Consider the following 12,364-nt stretch of genomic DNA (forward strand, 5'->3'; position numbering starts at 1 on the left):
TCTGGGTCATAATGTAAAATACATAAAATATTTACTATGCGTCTAGGTCCAGAAGTTTAAAGACATAACCCTGAAGTGTATAATGTAGTTACTAGATTTCCATGCAAGATAATTAATTCTTCACATTTAAGTTTTATATCATCTGGAATTTACTTCTACAAGTGGTATAGGAAAGATCCAATTTTATTTTCTTAGAGATGTACAGTAAGTTGTATCAACATCATCTATTAAAAACACATCCTTGCAACTAAGCCCATGTGCTGCAACTACTGAGCCCGCATGCTGCAACTACTGAAGCCCATGCACCTAGAGCCCGTGTTCCACAACAAGAGGAGCCACCGCAATGAGAAACCCGCGCACCTCAATGAAGAGCAGACCCCACTCGCCGCAACTAGAGAAAGCCCATGCACAGCAACGAAGACCCAATGCAGCCAAAAAACAAAAAACAAAAAAATAAAAGCACGTCCTTTCCCACTGACCTGAAATACCAATTTTGTCATATATTAAACTCTCATTTATATAGGAATCTATTTACAAATCTGTTCAGTTCAACTATTTGTCTATTCCTATGCTAATGCCATAACGATTTTTAAAAATTAATTAATTTATTTTTATTTTTGGCTGCATTGGGTCTTTGTTGCTGTGTGCGGGCTTTCTCTAGTTGTGGCGAGCGGGGGCTACTCTTCGTTATGGTGCACGGGCTTCTCATTGCGGTGGCTTCTCTTGTTGCGGAGCACGGGCTCTAGGTGCACGGGCTTCAGTAGTTGTGGCACACAGGCTCAGTAGTTGTGGCTCGTGGGCTGCAGAGTGCAGCCTCAGTAGTTGTGGCGCACGGGCTTGGTTGATCCACAGCATGTGGGATCTTCCCGGACCTGGGCTAGAACCCATGTCCCCTGCATTGGCGGATTCTTAACCACTATGCCACCAGGGAAGTCCAGCCATAATGATTTAAATTCAGTGGCTTTATAGAATGTTTTAACATCTGAAAAGGAAGCCCCCTTTACTTTGACTACTCTTTTTCAAAACTTTATCAGTTATTCTCAGGCATTTACTCTTTTATATAAAATTTAATATGACTTCATCCAATTAAAGAAAAAAACCTTGCTAAAATTCTAATTGAAATTGCTTATCCACATTCCCAGTTTTATCTTCTACGGCCACTTTCCCACCCCATCCTCCAAGCTATGACCCAAAGTACTACTGATGATTGCTCAAAACCGACAAGTTTGTTCATACCCTATAATACTGCTCATGCTGTTCCCCACCTCCATCCACCTTATGAAGTCTTCACACTTCATAGCACAGCTCAAATGTCCTCTTTGGTAAAACTTTTTTTGACTCCTCCCATCACCCCTCTTCACCAGCTCTGAGTGCCTACTACAGGTTATTCATATTAAGCTTCACGTTTGGTTATTCATTAGCTTTGTAAAGATATCTTCACCACAAGTGTGTCAACCTTTTTTGAGGGGAAACCTCACTTCCTGAATCTTTGAGAAGTCCTTGGCACACAGTGAATACTGAATGTTTCAGAATGCCAAGGTTTATCAATGGGAAAAAGGAAGATGTTAGAAGGTGTTATGCCACTGAAGGAAGTCCAAAATTTTGCATGTTGTATACATATAAAAATTGAAAATGTCCATTTGCTTTAAGCTATTTATTAGTATAAAAAAAGTAGTTGGATGGTTTTCAAATATTCAAGGAATATTTAAATAATATCTAGCGGCCATTTCGGATAATACATTGTTGGAGGGAAAAAATGTTTTAAGAAAAAAAAAAAAAGACAAGCTAGCTCTCAAACTCCACCGTATACATAAGAATCATTGAGGGGGGGGCCCCTCTGGTTTAAAATGTAGATTTCAAAACTCCATCCCTAAAAAGCTCAATTCTGTAGGTTTGGGTTAGGGCCTGGGAATTTGCATTTTTAAGAAACAGCTACCACCCTTCTCAATTCTGAAGTAAAGACAGGAGTATCTTTCTTGAAAAAACACTATGAAAGACCAATCAAAACAGGATTAATAGCTCTTAAATTCTTCCTAAAGTTTTTAAAAAGTTTTTAAATGTAAGAGATTTAAATTCTTCAAATCTGTTAATGTTTAAATGATTACATGGAAGAAAATGAAATAAATGCTTCAAGAAACATGTAAGGTAGGGACTTCCCTGGTGGTCCAGTGGGTAAGACTCTGCACTCCCAATGCAGGGGGCCTGGTTTCAAACCCTGGTCCAGGAATCAGATCCTGCATGCATGCCGTAACTAAAAAGTCCGCATGCCGCAACTAAAGACCCCACGTGCCCCAACTAAAGATCCCACGTACTGCAACTAAGACCGAGAGAGAGAAAAAGTTGAACTAAAATATTTAACGCATGTAATAGAAAAATACAGCTGCTAAATTTCAACCAAATGCATAAAAGACAAAAAATAATAAGACAAAGATGTACCTTATAATTACAGTTGTTCCTTGGTATCCATGGGGGACTGGTTCGAGGACCCTCCGACAATACCAAAATCACAGATGCTCAAGTCCCTTATATAAAAGTATGTGGCATATAACCTATGCACATCCTCCCATATACTGTAAATATCTCTAGATTACTTATAATACCGAATACAATGTAAATGCTATGTAAATAGTTGTAAGTACAATATAAATGCCGTGTAAATAGCTGCCTACATAGAGCAAATTCAGGTTTTTCTTTTTGGAACTTTCTGGATTTTTTTCCCCAAATATCTCTGATTCATGGTTGGTTGAATCTGCAAATGCAGAACCCACCAACAGAAAGGGCCAACTGCACAGGCAAATTAAACAATGAAGAGAAAATAAACATTGGAAACAAACATTAAAAAAAAAATCAAAGAAACACAAAGTAAAGTAACTAAGGCATCATTTTGTAAATATTAAACTAGCAAAATGAGTGATAAAAACTCACTCTGATTTAGGAGGTAAGGCCAACAGGACACACTCAAGAGTTTAGGGCAATGATTTTCAATTAAAAAAAAAAAAAAAAAAGACTGCTCCCCCAGGGTATTTTGGAAATATTAAGTGCACTTTTGGTTAACGCAACGATTGGGGCATGTTACTGGTATTTATGGTATTTATGGGCAGATCCAGGATATCTAGACATCCTGTAACACAGGTGACAGTCCTGCACAATGAATAATTTTGCTACATTTCACCTGACTTTCTAATGTCTGCCAGAAAATCATTCTGTTCTTAATTGTCTAAGGCTAAAAATTTAACTTCATTTTACTCATAAATACAAAATATTTTGTGCTATTTTAATATACAACACTTAATTTTCCAGTAACACAATTAACCATGCAAACCGAGGAAAGATTCAACTTTTTTATGTTTGAAACCTTAACCATACCAAGAATTGTTCACCATTTCAGAACAATCACATCACCAAAGGCCATACCTTTTGTGGCGTCTGAGTTGCTAATACCACACACTGCTGTCAGGAACACAATCACAAGAACTACATGCTACTTACTTAGCCCTTATTTCAAAATGTCAAATATAAAGTGCCATATTACTGTCTTACTTCTCAAGTTATAAGTAGACACAAGCATCTGACCACTTTGTATGTCCTCTAGTATAGCTCTACCTGAGCATTTTTACCGAAATACCAATTTTATTGGAAGGATAGTAATTTATGGTTTTCATTTGTTATTGTTAGTTTCACAGATTTTTTAAAAATTCTATGTGTTGGTAGGTTATATATTATCTGTTAATTTCAGGATAGTGAAGCGGTCATTAGGTCTGGGAAGGATGAAAACCTCCAGTCTAGGAAACCAAACATGGGGTGAAGTGGGTAGGGTGCACACTGGGGCAAATTAGAGAATTAAGGTTCTCTTTAAAGGACACAATCACTACTCAGCCCTAGCCAACTATTACCTTGAAGGAATGTAGACCCAGTGTTGCCTGATAATCCAGTTTTTCAAGAGACACAGAAAATCTGGACATCTCTGTGAAGTGCACTCTTTAAATGTTGGCAACTAATTCAAGTTTAAAAAAAAAACAAAACAGGATGTAAGCTAAGAAGAACTCATCTATGGGTCAATTTACGCCTCTGATCAAAGATAAAGGCAAATGCTAGTTTTGGTAACTGAATTAGCATGATTCTTGTGGAGGGAAGGTAGGGAGGCATACACTATGAATGAGCCACTGCTGCCCTGAAAGTCACCCTATCCCACCTCTGCTCCAGGGTCTGGGCTTATAACCCAACTATGGAAGTCCTATAACTTCATTTTGTTTCATGTTTGTTGCTGTTAGGGAAAAAAAAAAAAAAGATGAGGGAAGAGTGTAATGTCACAGATTTGGCAGGGTAAGTCCTGTTGGGTCCAGTTTTGTCAGTGGCCAGCCTAGTCTTAAACACACAAATAAGAACCTCCTCTTGCTGTTGCAGCTCAGGCTGTCCAAAGCAACCCAGAGATCTCAGAGAACATCTGTAGTTTCAAGAACCAGAATTGATTCACAGCCTAGGTCCTCCTGGGCAAAGATGTTCATATGCGCATCAACCTTTCAGTATAGCACCATGGCAAAACCCTGCTGGGCCCTGACTGCCTAGTTCACTTGCCATGGAATTGTTTGTAGCTCTATCCTGCCGATAAATTGACACACTTGTAAGGCACCTCAGGCTAATGCCATTTTTCTAACCATTCACCCAAGGATAGCACGAATGTTTTGCCAATACATAGTGGGAGACATAGTAATATCAGGTGCTTTGACCCAGTAATACCACTTAATTTATCCTGATAAACAACTCAATAGAAAAATGCACAAGGCATTCATTCACTGTAGTATTGCACATAAGACGGGGAAGTGATCAGAATTTAACTGTCCATCAATAATGGAATACCTTCACAATTAGGGCATATTAACTCTATATACTATAATGTTGCCATTAAACACAGAGATGAGAAGCATGAAAACAAATAGGAGACTGGTTAAGAGCCAGGACTCTGGAACTAGACTTCTTAGATTCAAATCCCAGTTCCACCACCTGCAAGTTGGAAAATCCTGCAAAAGTTGCTCTACCTCTGTGTCTGAGCATCCTCATCTGTTAAATGGAGATAACAGTAGGATAACAGCCTACTTTGGAGTTGTGATTAGAGAATCAAGACATGTAAGATGTTTGGAACATGTCCTATCTAGTCCATAGTAAGCAATCAACAAACGATAGCTCTTATGGAGGAAGAATACTATGAATCCTCAGATTGGAGATTTGAAATTAACTTAGTAAAAACTGAGGGCAGAGAATGAGAGAAAGTTTAACTTTATCATAGGAATAATACAACAGGAACTGAATTCCTATTAAGGAAATTTGACAAGTATCTAAGACAGGCTGAAGGGACAGCAGGAAAGCAGACTCCAGTGTCTCTAATATATTGAGGAAGGGGAGGGCAGGAAGGATGGGAACATTGCAGGGAGGGTTGGGCACTGTGGTGAGATACTGAAGTCAGACGGTTGAGGGCTTTGACTGCTGTGTTAGGATCCTATGAGTCTCCTTCCCAGCTAGGCTCTGTTGGCTATCAACTTGAGCTGCGAGCAGAGAAGTCTCCACTTTCAAACTTCAGAAGTGATAGGAGGAAAGCAAAGATGACAGTGCTACCCTGCAGATCACTTAATCTCCTTCCCAACTCTGCATGTATCCATTTTCTAGGTAATCTCTGTATGTTTCTACTATCAGGTCACTGTGTGCTGGGTAACAGTTTATGACTTGTAGGTACTACCACAAAGTAACATGAAGGTTTGGTCTAATTGACAAACTACCAAAATGATCAATACAGTGGTAGACACACTAAGACCACAGCTTGGCATTAATTACATCAATTAACTCAGCCAATATTTATTACACGCCTTCTATACACCAAACACAGGGACTATAATAATGAATAAACATCATCCTTGCTCCCAAGGAGCTTCAAATCTAATTACAGAGAACAGTTTTTTTTAACTTTGTAAATTCGTACATCAGTCATTTCATTAAACAAACATTTATTAAACACCCGCTATGTGTCAGGTATTGTCCTAACATGTAGGGAGGCAGGTATGAAGAGGACACAATGGCTGCCCAAGAGAAAGTTTCATAGTGAAGAAGACAAGAGAAATCCATGATGAATAAATCCATGTTACAGCAGTATTCAACATGGTAACTGACGTGATGAGTTACGAAGGTGGCATCCTACAACAGAAAAACTATTGCAGATCTTGCTTGATAACAATGTACCTTCGCATAATTGATCATTTTCAAAGAGCTTTCACATGTTACTTCATTTCAGTTCAATAACAAGCCTAGAAATTTAAGCAAGACAGATGTCACTAGCCTCTACAACTTGCTCAGGGTCACATCAAGTAACAGTAGAGCTGGGACAAGAAACTCCACCTCTTGCCTCGAAGTCCAATGCTCCTTCTTTTGTTCTGACTCCGTACCTCACCATATGACCTTGGACAAGTCACTTGTCATAGTTTCACTTATTTCTTTGTCATAGTTTCCTCACCTGTAAGACAGGGAGAATACCTACAGTACCTAGCTAAAGTGACTTGGGAAAAGGATCAAATAACATAAGTCAATATACTTTGAGCTGTACAAATGCAAGGTATACACTATCAGGCATGCCTTGTTTCTCTTAGGAAAAATAGGGTACAGGGTGCCAAAACACTGAATAAATGAACTGAGTAAATAAATGCTGGATTTTAAGGTGCATAAGTGCATTCAAGGTCATCCATATAACCTTTACAACTAATAAAGGCAAAAGGAACATATTTCATATTTCTGTGGTAGTCCTATTGACCCCCAAGGCAAATATCAATCAAGCTTGGCCAAAAAGGAATGTATTCACCTGTGCACCAGATTCTGTTAAGGATCCTATCAAACACCTGAATTACAAGAAAGGGAGACAGGTTCTGCCTGCATTCCTCCCCAAAAGTGAAAACAGGTAGTTTTTGCTAGTCTGTCCAAGAAAGTATGGATACCCTGCCTGCTCCCACCCCCACCACAGTTCTCATCTTTTATGCCTCAGACTTGCTCTAACACAGCAGCCATAACCACATGTTACTTAAATTTAAATTAAATTATAAATTCAGTTCCTTAGGTAAACTAGTCACATTTCAAGTCCTCAATATCACATGTGGTTAACTGCTACCATACTGGACAGTGCAGATATAGAACAGTTCCATCACTGCAGAAATTTCTATTTGACAGAGCTGCCTTAGATACTATACTTTTACTTTTATTACAACCCTGACTAGACTATAGATTCCTGAAGGAAAGGGGCTGTGTCTTATTTATCTTAGTATCCCCAGTTTATATAGCAAAGTACATGTCATACTACAAGCACTCATATCTAACTTAATATCTCAAACATAGCAGACTACTCTGTCCACTTCCCCCATCCCCAACACACACACACACACAACAACAACAACAACAACAAGAAACAAGACATCCTCTCACATGAGGGGCATGAGGGTGGAAGGGGATACTGAGTCCAGAGGAAGGAGACCTGCATTCTATTCTTAGATGTGCTACAGCCAACCAAGTAGTCTTGGGTAAGTTACCTATTTTCTGCATCTAAAACTTAAACTCCATGTACCTTAATTCTAAAACGCTTAATCGTCTTGCACCAAAGAAAATCATGTATTCTATCGAAAAGGCCTTTACACATGTCAGGGAACACATCTGCTAACACTGATGGGTACCTCAAATTAAAAAGAATCCATTTCTAAGTCTCAGGCTATCATGATTAGAGTCATTTTTGGTCTTTAACTGAGCATGTGTAGTTTTTCACCTTTTCTGGGGGATCAAACTAGAGACTTTAACCTCAGGCTTGAAGATTGAGTTTCTTCCATGTGCTGAGGCCAGAACTGGATACTCTGCCCATATCTGATCCGAGAAACAAGGGCAAGTTTCTTGAGTATCTGAATTTAACATAAATTATCCCATCAGTTTCTACATTAGCCTTAGCCTAAAATTTGAGTAAACAGTACAAAACAGAACCAAAAAAACTGTTTCTACAACAATCTGTATGATGTAAAGAATGTCATTACGTGAAATGTGTTTCTTATTCAGTCCACATACTTTACCATATTTAACTACTATAAAAAACTTTATTGTCCAAAAACCGCTTCATAATGACCTTCACACACATACTCACTCACTCACTTTTATAAACCTTACATGGTTTTAAGACCAGCCAAGAACAAATATAATCTGAATTACCAGGCTGCCTTCCTTTATAATTTGTAAATATGCTGGGCAACAGCAGTTCAGGCATTCTGTAATAAATATATACTAAGTTTGTCAATTCCTCTGACATCAAGGTTTTAATCTTTATTAAGTACTTCTTAAGTCATCTCTCGTGGTAACAGGATGAACTACTACCAACAGCACTTCCATCTACTAGTATTTACCAAGTACCAGCAAGGTAACAACATTTAGTGGATGACAACTAAACACTAGTTTGGACAGCATAGTGTTTAGTAGGGAACACATGCAAAGGCCTAAGGGCAATAAAAAGGTTTCCACTACAGAACTGATTTTATCTGACTGTGATAAAACTAGACATTAAAAATCAACCAATGCTGACTGCACATAGTTAGTCTTCCCTAGTGTCTCGCCAGTTGTAAGAACTCAATGTGTTTACTTAATTGCTGGATGGAAAAGTTAACGGACCTAACTAGAGTATTTTCAAGCAAAAAGAACAAAACTCTGTAGAGCAAGAACTACCAAACACCTTTTGCAAAACTGGAAATAGAGAAGAATCGGTTTGCAGCATGCAGTCTGTGACATAAAAGGGACACAAACATTCCATTCAGTAAAACCTTTGTGAGTCTGCATGTCAAAGAACTGGAAGGAATACAGAGATGAGGAAACATGGTTCAAGTCGCTCACAATCTAATAAAACAGACATAAATACAACACAGAAAAATCACTGGTAAATTCCATTACGATGATGCTAAAGAGCAAACAGGAAAGACCCAAGGTGGTTGGGAGTGAGAGGTGTGAGGGTCACAGAGGCTTCTTGAATGCTGAGAGTTACGCAGCCAGAGATGGGAAGAAAAGACTACGTGCATGTGTGTAAGAAACAGCAGAAGTGTGTGTGTCTGGGCGGAGCAGGGAGAAAGCACAGAGGACAGACTAGGCAGAGAACAGCATATTCAAACAAGACCCAGAGATCAGAGACGCTGTAACCATGAGTACTGTGTATCCAGAAAAATTGCAAACTAACAGTTTTGTATGAGATGCACGCACTTTAAAAGGTCCAGCTGACTCACAAATCCTGCAGAGAAAGTTACTTCCCACCCCCAACAGGCTTTCACAAGGTGTAGTAGTCCGTGGGCCTAATGAAAAGATCTCTGCGGCTGGAAACTGCATTTCAAACAAACTCCCAGAAAATTCTCCTACACACTTAAACTGGAGAAACACCGAAACGTTTTACTGAGATGCAGAATTATCTACGGTAGCAGTTCCCAAACTTTGCTGCACACTGAATTCATGTGGGGATCTTTAAGAAATACTGCTGTCTGGCTTCCCCCACCGACCCCACTCCCAAATACGGTGATTTAATTGGCCTGGCTCTGCTACCTGGGCATCAGGAATCTTTAAAAGCTGCCCCAGGTGATTTCTACGTGCAGCGAAGTTGGAGAGCCACTGACCTAATTGTTAAGAACTTGAATCTCGAGTCAAATTTACCAGCTCCGTGACCTTGGGCAAGGAAGTCACCTAACCATTCAGGGCCTCAGTTGCCTCGTCAGTAAGATGGGGATAATCATCCTCCCTTACCGGGTTGCTGTGAAGTTAGATGGGGTGAACGTAATGGTCTGGCACAATGGCCGGCGTATAGTAAGCGCTTAACAAGGGCTAGCTGTTTATTCTCATTATTAACTCTTCCTCATGCGACAGTCACCGTGCAATGGGCAGCATCGTCCCCAAAGGGAGACAGCCACTCGACCAACCTTGCTGCTGGACCAGATTCTTCGCCAGAGTTGTCTAGCTCCGCTCCAGACCCGCCCCCTCCCCCAGGCTGCCAGGAAAGAGCTTCGCCCGGCCGGGGCAGCTCTCAAGGGCCACCCCGGGTTTGAAAAGACCCGACAGAAGCCGCCGACTCCACGGCCAAGCTCCCCCGGACCCCGTGGGTCCCCCCCAAAATGAGATGCGCTTCCGAAGGGCCCTTGGAGCCACCGGGGCCGAGAAACAAGGCTTAGCCATCCCTAGACCGCCCGGAGGGGAGGAGAAGGGAGGGTCCGGTCGCGACGGGGAGGGCCGCCCGGTTACCTGAGGCGACGGGCGGGGCCCGCATTGCTGGGGCGGGCGCCGCCGCCGCCGCCGCCGCCGCCGCCGCCGGCCGCACTCGGCCTTCCGCCTCACGCCACCCGCGCCATAGGCCCGGCGCTTTCGCTGCCCCGGCCGGCTGTCCTCAGGCGGTCGCTCCGTCCACCCGTCAGCGACTCTCCCAGGGTGCCCGGGTCGACGAAGGCCACTCGGGCCGGCCGGCTGGGCTCTGCTCAGGCAACTTCCGACTGCCAGGGGCGGCAGCGTCAAATAACTCCCAGAACCTAGTGGATCACTGCGCGTGCGCGGCGCGCCTGATCAGAGTCTTGTGGGGGGGGGGGGGGGGGGGCCGAAGCGGCAGCGTCAAATAATTCCCCAGACACGGAGGCGGAAGCTGCGCGTGCGCAGCTATCCCAGATCGCCGCGCGCGGGGTATAGTCCCGCCTCCCTTTCCGGAGGAGCAGGAGGGGTGACGTGAGGGACGCTCCTACCTCATCGCAATACAGGCGTGGAGGCGGTCCACATGCGTCCCTACGAAACAGTTGGGACTCTGCGTGTTTTTGATGCGGACGGAGTAAGGGTCTTCTCTGCAAGATTCTGGCTCCCACTTAGGTTCTAGGAATTTCTCACACCATTACAGCACCCTTCTTTTGAAATGTTGTCCTTTACCCGCCCCCCCCCCCGTTATATTGATAGCATTATGAGCAATGTTCAATTCCAGGCCAGATGTGTGTCACAAAGATGAATCGGACATCAGATTCAGAGCCTGTCATTAAGGAGCTGAGTCTGATATAGGCGATAAGACATTATTAATAGCAGTAATAACAGCAAGAGCTACCGGTTTGAGCACCTACAATGCACCACACATTTCGTAAACAGTACCACTTCCAATCATTTGGTTTCAGCTTCAACGAAGAAAATTATAAATACCATTAGAGAGATACAGCTCAAGTCCCTTGGGAGTGTAAAGGAGGAAACTTGGGCTGAGAAAGAAGAGGAGGGAGAACCTGGCCTTGAGACTCTCCTTGATATTCAGAGAGGAAGGGATCAGGGTAGAAGTGCTGAAGTCACGGTGTGTGAAAAGAGCAGAATGGAGCAAAGAAGATGCTGACTCGTCCTCCTTACCCTCAGTTAGAAGAGACCATGGAGGAAGGAGAGACAAGGGAACTGGTATCCTCACGGAAAAAAAAAAAAGAGTGTTTCCTCAATATTTTGTCTCCTCCCACACACACACATACATACCCAGGAAAGTAACTAGAGGAGAGAAAAGGAAAAGGAAGAATGTTCCAGGACAAGAACAGGCTATATCCAGGATACTTTGTGGATCGAAGCAATACATTTCAATTAAACGCAGTGTGGCACATGTTGTAAGAGGCTCTCAATATTTATTCCAACCACTTATCCCTTGCCTTTCCAAACTACAGAGGCTGGAAAGCAAAGCACACAGTTCCCAACTTCCCTTGCAGCTAGAAGTGGCAATAAGACAAAGTCCTGGCCAATAAGATGTAGGCAGCAGTCCCAAGGGACAGCTTCCCTTCCAGAATAAAAAGGAACTCTTTGGAGAAGTTTGTGACCTTCACCCTTCCCCTACTTCATGCTTGGAACTAAGGCACAACACCAGAAGGTGCAGCAATCATCTTGAGACCATGAGGAGGATTGTGCTAAGGAAGGTGAAATAAAAGAACAAAAGAAGCCTGGTACTTTAGGACATACTCAAGTAGCTGCGCAAACCCTGGACTGCCTTCCTGTTTTATGAGCGGGAAAAAAAATATTTTTTAGACCACAGTTTGTCAAGTTACCTGTTACTTTCAACCAGACTCATTCCTAACGTAATAAATATGGAACATCTGTAATATATCAGACAGGTTAAGGAGCTGATAATGGAGGTGATGGCTTAGAAGAGCAATGGGTGATGGGAACTGGAAAAATGACAGACACAGAGGACTGGGAGGCTGTCAAAGCTTTTAGGGAGATGATGAAAGTACATCTATCTCCCACCTGATGACTTTAATTCATTGCTGAAAATTCTGCCTCTAAGTGAAAAGCTGATAAATGAAAAATATATATATTTCCATTAATTTTTTAAATTTTT

At 41.9% G+C, this 12,364-nt stretch overlaps 1 protein-coding gene across 2 annotated transcripts in view; it reads right to left on the minus strand.

Moving 5' to 3' along the window:
• The window catches only part of RALGAPB (Ral GTPase activating protein non-catalytic subunit beta), a 104,635-nt gene extending 94,118 nt beyond the window's left edge, over positions 1 to 10,517 (minus strand). For both annotated transcript variants that reach the window (XM_061210413.1, XM_061210411.1), the window contains exon 1: positions 10,276 to 10,517. The gene's annotated coding sequence lies outside the window, so the exon portion shown is untranslated. The remainder of the gene's footprint in view (positions 1 to 10,275) is intronic.
• Positions 10,518 to 12,364: the final 1,847 nt, after the last annotated feature.

This window comes from Eubalaena glacialis, chromosome 13 (assembly GCF_028564815.1).
Source record: "Eubalaena glacialis isolate mEubGla1 chromosome 13, mEubGla1.1.hap2.+ XY, whole genome shotgun sequence".
Taxonomy (NCBI): Eukaryota; Metazoa; Chordata; class Mammalia; order Artiodactyla; family Balaenidae; genus Eubalaena; species Eubalaena glacialis.